This window comes from Nansenia antarctica, assembly GCF_963989245.1.
Source record: "Nansenia antarctica genome assembly, chromosome: 14".
Classification (NCBI taxonomy): domain Eukaryota; kingdom Metazoa; phylum Chordata; class Actinopteri; order Argentiniformes; family Microstomatidae; genus Nansenia; species Nansenia antarctica.
The window spans coordinates 19,439,995-19,447,494 of NC_137684.1; the positions used below are offsets into that span (position 1 = coordinate 19,439,995).

General features: G+C 47.2%; 1 protein-coding gene across 1 annotated transcript in view; it reads right to left on the reverse strand.

Annotated features, from left to right (window-relative positions):
• srpk2 (SRSF protein kinase 2) overlaps window positions 1-7,500 on the reverse strand; it is a gene marked incomplete at both ends in the record, with an annotated part of 41,078 nt that overhangs the window by 22,630 nt on the left and 10,948 nt on the right. The gene's annotated exons all lie outside the window — the stretch shown is intronic.

Consider the following 7,500-nt stretch of genomic DNA (forward strand, 5'->3'; position numbering starts at 1 on the left):
GGTACTCAAGGTCCTATAAGCTCTAGGGTAGGCAAGCAATATCGATCCTAGACGGGACCAACCTCGTCACCTAGGTAACACATCTAATACTTAAGTAGAGAGGCCGGAATCCATTTTGAGCGTCATCACTGACACCACTTTCACCTAGCCTACATAGAAATAAGAACGATTGTGTTCTATTTCTATGGTGGCCTATATCTGTCGCTGCTCTAACCTGTTAACATGGGCGCCGAAATGAAAAGCAAGAGATTCCGCCACGCTCACGCGTCATGTGTCTCCCAGCCGTAAAGCCAGGGTAACAGAGATGGCTGTCAGCTCAGTGACGCATCAGACCGCTGGCATCCCGGTAGCACATTGAGGCACTGAGCGCTTAGACACATTCTTACGGAGACACAATGAGACGAATCCTTCTATACAATCACAGAGATGAGTCACTGATAAACAACGCCTCTCATCACCTAGGCAACAGCTATTACCAAGCAACACGACAGGCCACTCCGTAACAGATCTATTACTGAACGCCAATGTCCCTGAGTGTTGCTGTTAACCCCCCTGCCATCCCCCTGGTAATACCACACTCTCTATCAGTGATTAATCATCTCTCTCTCCCTCTTTATCTATCTATTTCTCCTTCCATATCAGTCTCTCAGAGCAGGCCCCGCTGACTCATTCTCTCGAATCCTCTCCCCTCCTCTTATCCTCTCCCTCTCCCTCTCCCCCAACTCTCCTCCTCCTCCCCCATCTCTCCTGCTCCTCATCCTCTCCTCTCCTCCATGTCTGCATAGGGAACCGAGGACCCACTGCTATTTCAGTCTGCAGCCTGACGTCACAGGGCCACTGCCCCCACACAACGGGCCAGAGCCGCCATTCCGGCTCTGTTGGGACAGGACGGTGCTTTTCTCAATGCTTTTCTCCTTCTGTCCTCCTCAAAAAAACGTCACAGAGAAAGGAGGAGAGGAATGGAGGGAAACCGAACGGGGAAATGAGGACGGATGGAATTGTTACTATGTCGCAGCATGCTCTCTCTCTCTCTCAACGACTCTCCTGTGTGGACCGTAAATGGAGACAGACACACATTTGTGTTCTGCCTTCCCAGAGACCTGTCTGATACAGTAAAAAGGGCGAGTTGGATGTTACACATCAGTAGAAATCCTCCAAACTCTCGCTACAAGCTTGTGTCCTTCAGCGGTGAACCCCCCTCGAGGAGGCGGGGACGGGGGAGCGGCCCACCTGTTTGACAACCGACACGCTGGCAACCACTTATCAGTTTCCGGGTCACCGAAGACATGGAGGACGGAGGAGTTGAGGAGAAGACGGATTTTAGGCAAATCGAGAAAGGGCTAATATCATTCACATACCGTTCCCGCCATTACTGATCTGCACAGTGAATGACAACACCCCAGCCCTGACATAATCACGTCACATTACCAAGGACCGTCGGCTCTACAATTTGCCACATCCGATTTCTTCACCCTTTTTCCTGATGAACGACGCACTCGTGCACTCTCCCGCACGGATTTGATGACAATGGAGTGGTGTAAGGAGACCCTGCTTAGAGCAATCCTACGCTTCTAAATCTGCAAGAGAAAGGGCCACTTCAGTAAACAGTACTTCAGGAGAAGGGTGGAGAAACGTGGGACGCGGCGGCAGCAGCAGCATCAATCACACACCTGCCCGCCATTACGTGTCTATACAGTACATTACCAAGAACCGACAGTAAGGCTCTAGAGTCTCTGAGTGTAGACTACATTATCACACACAGACCTGGCCATTAGGAGCTTTTACTGGAAGTACTGGCAGTTTTTGCCGACATCGGACAGATAAAGGTGGAGGCTCGTTCGTGTGTGGGGCTGGACTGTAGACAGGATATGGATACGGTAGGTTGATTGATGCGTGTAGTGATTCGCCAGTATCATGCAAACCCATAAACATCATACACACACACACACACACACGTGCACACACACACACACACACATAAAAAGCACGCATGCACACACACACACACATAAAAAACACACATGCACACACACGACAAACATCCACCAGGACTGCCATGCTCCAGGGTCAGTCCACTCCACACCACTCAATATGTTCTGAACTGACCGTTACTCTATGTCCCCACAGGGAGCCTATATCTATACTGTACAAAATGCTACGCTACATTGACTGCATTCACTTACACATACACACACACACACACACACACACACACACACACACAAAGCACAGCGCACAGTCAGTCACCCATCCACTGCATGGGAGACCTGTTCGATAGAACCACTTGAATTTGAATAAAATGTGCATTGGGAGAAAGGCTGGCAGGCAGGCTGGCTCTGATGTGACAGGTCTTAATACTGTTCAACAGGCCTCTGTCACAGCTCAACCATTACACACAAGTAGGCTTGCACATTTTAGTGAATATTCAGAGGTGAAAACTGTCCGTGGGAATTAACAGGAATAATATGCTAAATAATATTAGGCCTAATACCATTTAATGTAATGTTTTTTTTTACCATATCATATGGAAACAGAAACATAAACCTTTTGCCTTATCATCATAAGTAGATATAATTGCAAATGATTAAATCCTTCCACTAGAAATAAAAAAAACGATTTAGTTACGAATTGAACTTTAATTGAATGAGTTGACTCTTCACATGGGATGATTTCACTGAACAACAAAAGAAAGGAAGTATTGAATGATCCCTAACCCTAGCTTACCAGAGAGCATGTAGTCCTTGGCTCAGACAGTGTAGTAGTGTGGGCTTAATAGCCCCTCATTAGTGTGCAAGATTTTGAGAATCAGCGATGGAAGAGACGGAAGAGTGCATTGCAATTCCATTGAATTGGGGATTGTTTAACCACAAACGGTTCACTGTTTGTTCACTGCAAAATTCCCAAAAGTCCCGGGCGTAACTTCCCATGGGAAAACTTCCGTAAATTTACTGGAATGTTTCCGACCCTTTGCAACCCTACACACAAGCCCTAGCCATCAGAAACACACTAACACACATACAAACAAAGACACATAGGCACGCAAGAAAGGACACCATTGCGAACACACCACATGAAAGCACGCACGCGCGCGCACACACACACGCATGCATACACTTCCCTGAGGCAGATGAGGCACATTTGCATGACTGCTCACCAATCAGGAGGACAGAGGGTTGATTCTACCCCTCCACACAAAAGCCAAGATCCACATCCTGCAGCAGTCCCCCCACTGGACACACACACGCACACACACAATACAGACACACACACACACACACACACACAAAAACACAGACACACACACACACACAAAAACACAGACACACACACACACACACACACACACACAGACACACACACACACACACACACACACACACACACACACACAGACACACACACACACACAATACAGACACACACACACACACACACACACACACAAAAACACAGACACACACACACACACACACACACAAAAACACAGACACACACACACACACACAGACACACACACACACACACACACACACACACACAGACACACACACACACACACACACAGACACACACACACACACAGACACACAGACACACACACACACACACACACAGTGATCCACACCAACACAAAGGACAAACCGTAAGGACAGACTAGTGTGGGGGTGGGTAATATGATGTACAGTATACAGTATGTGTGTATGTGTGTGTGTGTGTGTGTGTGTGTGTATGTGTGTGTGTGTGTGTGTGTGTGTGTGTGTGTGTGTGTGGGTGTGTGTGTGTGTGTGTATGTGTGTGTGTGTGTGTGTGTGTGTGTGTGTGTGTGTGTGGGTGTGTGTGTGTATGTGTGTGTGTGTGTGTGTGTGTGTGTGTGTGTGTACTAGCATAACACACCATAACAAAGTAAGCCATCTGCATGTACCCTCATCTCATACAGCACTCATACAGTACACATATTCATCCACACCACTGACGTCAAAAAGAGAGCTTGCCATTGTGGACACATATATTGTCCACCCACGCTTGTATAGAAAAGCAAGGTTGCGCGGAGAGAGCGCTAGTCCCTCAATAAGAAACACATCAGCCTGAGCTGCTGCTAGAGCATCAACTAGAACCATCACAGTGGTTGAACTTCTCCTTATCTGAACTGAATCCTTATCTTCCGTAGAGCAGTTAAAAATACGCAGACAGGATGTTTTTGAGAACAAGGTTGGGGATTTAAATGTAGTTAATAATTTACAATTCAAGCTGTTGGAGGGAAAGGCTGCTTACTGTATTTTCAGCTTACTGAGAAACCATTCAAATGATAAATGCCTTTTTTGCAAACATTGAATTGTAATTCCAATTCACTTTCGAATTGAAATTCAACTGACCCCAACCCTGCTGAAGCAGCTAGAAAATGAAGACCAACAATAAACTGCTTATCACATAATATAGCGTCACTCACACCATTTTTAACAGATAGCAAATCTACTGCCACTAATGTAGCATGAGGCATCTTGACAACTAGCATGCCTTCACCACTTGTAGCATACTGGTTCTAAATCAAAGCTATTAGTTATTGTCAAGCAGCTATTGCTTAGTAACGTATTGTGAACGTGTTGCCATCTGTAGATGTCACTGGTAATCAACGGTATCAATAGCTCTATGCAAGATATCACACTTGAAAACATTATGAAAATCATTTGTGTTTTCAAGAGCCAGTGTTTTGACCTCAAAATGGCAGAATCTCTGCAAATGTGACGTCACTGAACTCTATTCAGAAATGTACCACAGTGACTGTGACACATTCACACACCTCCAGCCTACTGTATCCTGATGCAACCCATTCGTCATAGATGGATAGATATAGATCTCACTGAAAAACAGTCCAACATGATGGTTCTCTTTCAGACACACACACCCACACACAGATACACACACACATGCCCTGTTCTCCCTGCTACCTTCTGGCGGTTCAACAGACATACAGACACCACACCCCCCCCCCCGCCCCGAACTTGAGCTCTACACCCCCCCGCCCCCACCCCTTGATCAGTACACTTCTGACATGATTGCACTATTACTATTGTGTATTACTGTTATCACTTTTTTATGATTATATTCTATTGTTTTTTGTTAATTGTTGTCAACTGTTGTTGGATGAGGAGCAAAATCACAAAGCATTTCACCATCATTTCATTCATCGGATCTCGATGGACTGCGCCGTGGCGGACAGCGCTCCATAGGGAGGGAAGGGCAGACGACGGACAGATGGGTGGGAAAGGGAACGGACACGGGCAGACACACGGACGGACAGGGCTGCTCTCTCAGGCGAAGACTGTGTGAGACTGACACACTCAGTTAGGGAGGCAGGCAGGCAGGGCCGGACCCGGAATTCCAGCACCGGTCACATGGGGCTCTCGCACTCTGCTGCTAATGGCCCTACCCAATTCTCATTGAACCTCTCATCAGACACACACACACACACACACACACACACACACACAGACACAGACACACACACACACACAGACACAGACACACACACATAGACACACACACAGGCATGCACACACACACACACACACACACACACACACACACACACACACACACACATGCACGCACGCGCACACAGGCACACACACACACACACACAACAAAGACACACGCATACCCACACACAGGCACCATAAACGCACACTCAAAACAAACACTCATATTCACACCTTGCCACACCAGCACACCACATACTGAAATATCCCACACACTAACCCTTACACACTCATGGTTGAGTATCTACTATATCACACACACTAACCCTTACACACTCAAGGTGGGGTATCTACTATATCACACACACTAACCCTTACACACTCACGGGCGGGTATCTACTACATCACACAAACCATCTGCTAAGCGAAGCTCCCTTACCTCCAAAATGTATTAACCACATGAAACGGAAGCAAATTAGCCTGGCTATCTAAAACGGGTGAAGAGTGGCCCAGTGGTGGTATGTGGAGGGAGCAGGCAGAGATGAAAGGCGTTGGCCAGTGGCCCCCTCTGTGCAGGGTCTGTGTATCTCTGGATCTGACCACTGGGGGACAGAACCAGCACCAGTACGGGGGGAGGGGAGGGGAGGGGAGGGGGGAGGGGGGGAATTAAAGCTTTATGCCCCCAGTGCACTGGGCACTTACAGCCAGGTCACCAGGGAGAACACACACACACACGCACACACACGCCAGAGTGTGCACACACACACACACACACACACACAAGAACAAGAACACACACACACACACACACACACACGAGAACAAGAACACACACACACACACACCCACGCACACACACACACACACACACACACACACACACACACACACACACACATACGCAGGCAAACACTCATACAAGTGCTCAACAAATGTACACATACAAAACCACAAAACAAACAGACCATGGGTACAGACCATTATCATTCCAGTGCTTCATGTGGCTATATCAGTTCAGAGATAAAGACCCTTGTGACCCAGCATTTACCCCAAACACTCCCTAATCTGCAAAGAGGCCTCTCACTCTCTCTCTCTCTCCTCTTTTATCCATCCATCACTCCTCTCTCTCCTTTGCGCTTCACCTTCTGCCCCTCTATCTTTGTCCATATCGCTCTCTGTTCCTCTCCTCCTTTCTACCTCTCTCTCTCTCTCTCTGTTTCTATATCTCTGTCTGTCTGTCTTTTTCTCCGTCTATGTCTAGAGCACTCCCTGCATGGGGACATCTCTCTCCCAGGGCGATCGCTGTGCCACATTCCTCCTATCCTCTCCTCTTAAATCTCCATTTCCTCCATCTCTCTCTCTCTCTCTCTCTCTGCCCCTTTCTGTTCTCTCCTGCACTCTCCTCTGCAAAGTCCATTTGCAACAGTATGTTGTACCTCATTGGTTGAAAGTATTGTCCAAAGTGTGTTACTGAAACCCACTATAGTCCTATCTTTAAGTTCGTAGGGTGAAAAAACAGCCGGGGGGAAAACAGGAAACGGTTGTTCTCGGTCTGGTTAACTTTGTGAGTTATTGCAAAGTATTGTGATGCCCGCCCTGCCATTGTCTAGTCTAGACTGTTTCCATTTCAATTAATACATCACTCGGGGGCTCTTTGTGGCGTAGCGCACTAATGCGCATACCATGTCATCGCCTCTGTCACCCATCCTTCCTGTCAATCTCTACTGTCTCTATACCAATAAAACAGAAATGCCCTAAAATATATATATATATAAACACAATAAAAAAACTGCAGGCTCTACTCATATTCTAGGTGATAGCAGCCTCTTGTAGAACCATGGTAGGCCTACGGTACAATGCTAGGAATGCCATCCAAGGCAGCAGAGTCTGGGACGTGCTGGACAGACCAGCTGTAAGAGAATCTGGCTCAGCTAACTGATGGTCAACCACATTCCACTAATGCCAATAGTAAAGAGAGGACAGGTTACTGGATCAGGTTGAGTTTCTACTGAGGGAGAAACTG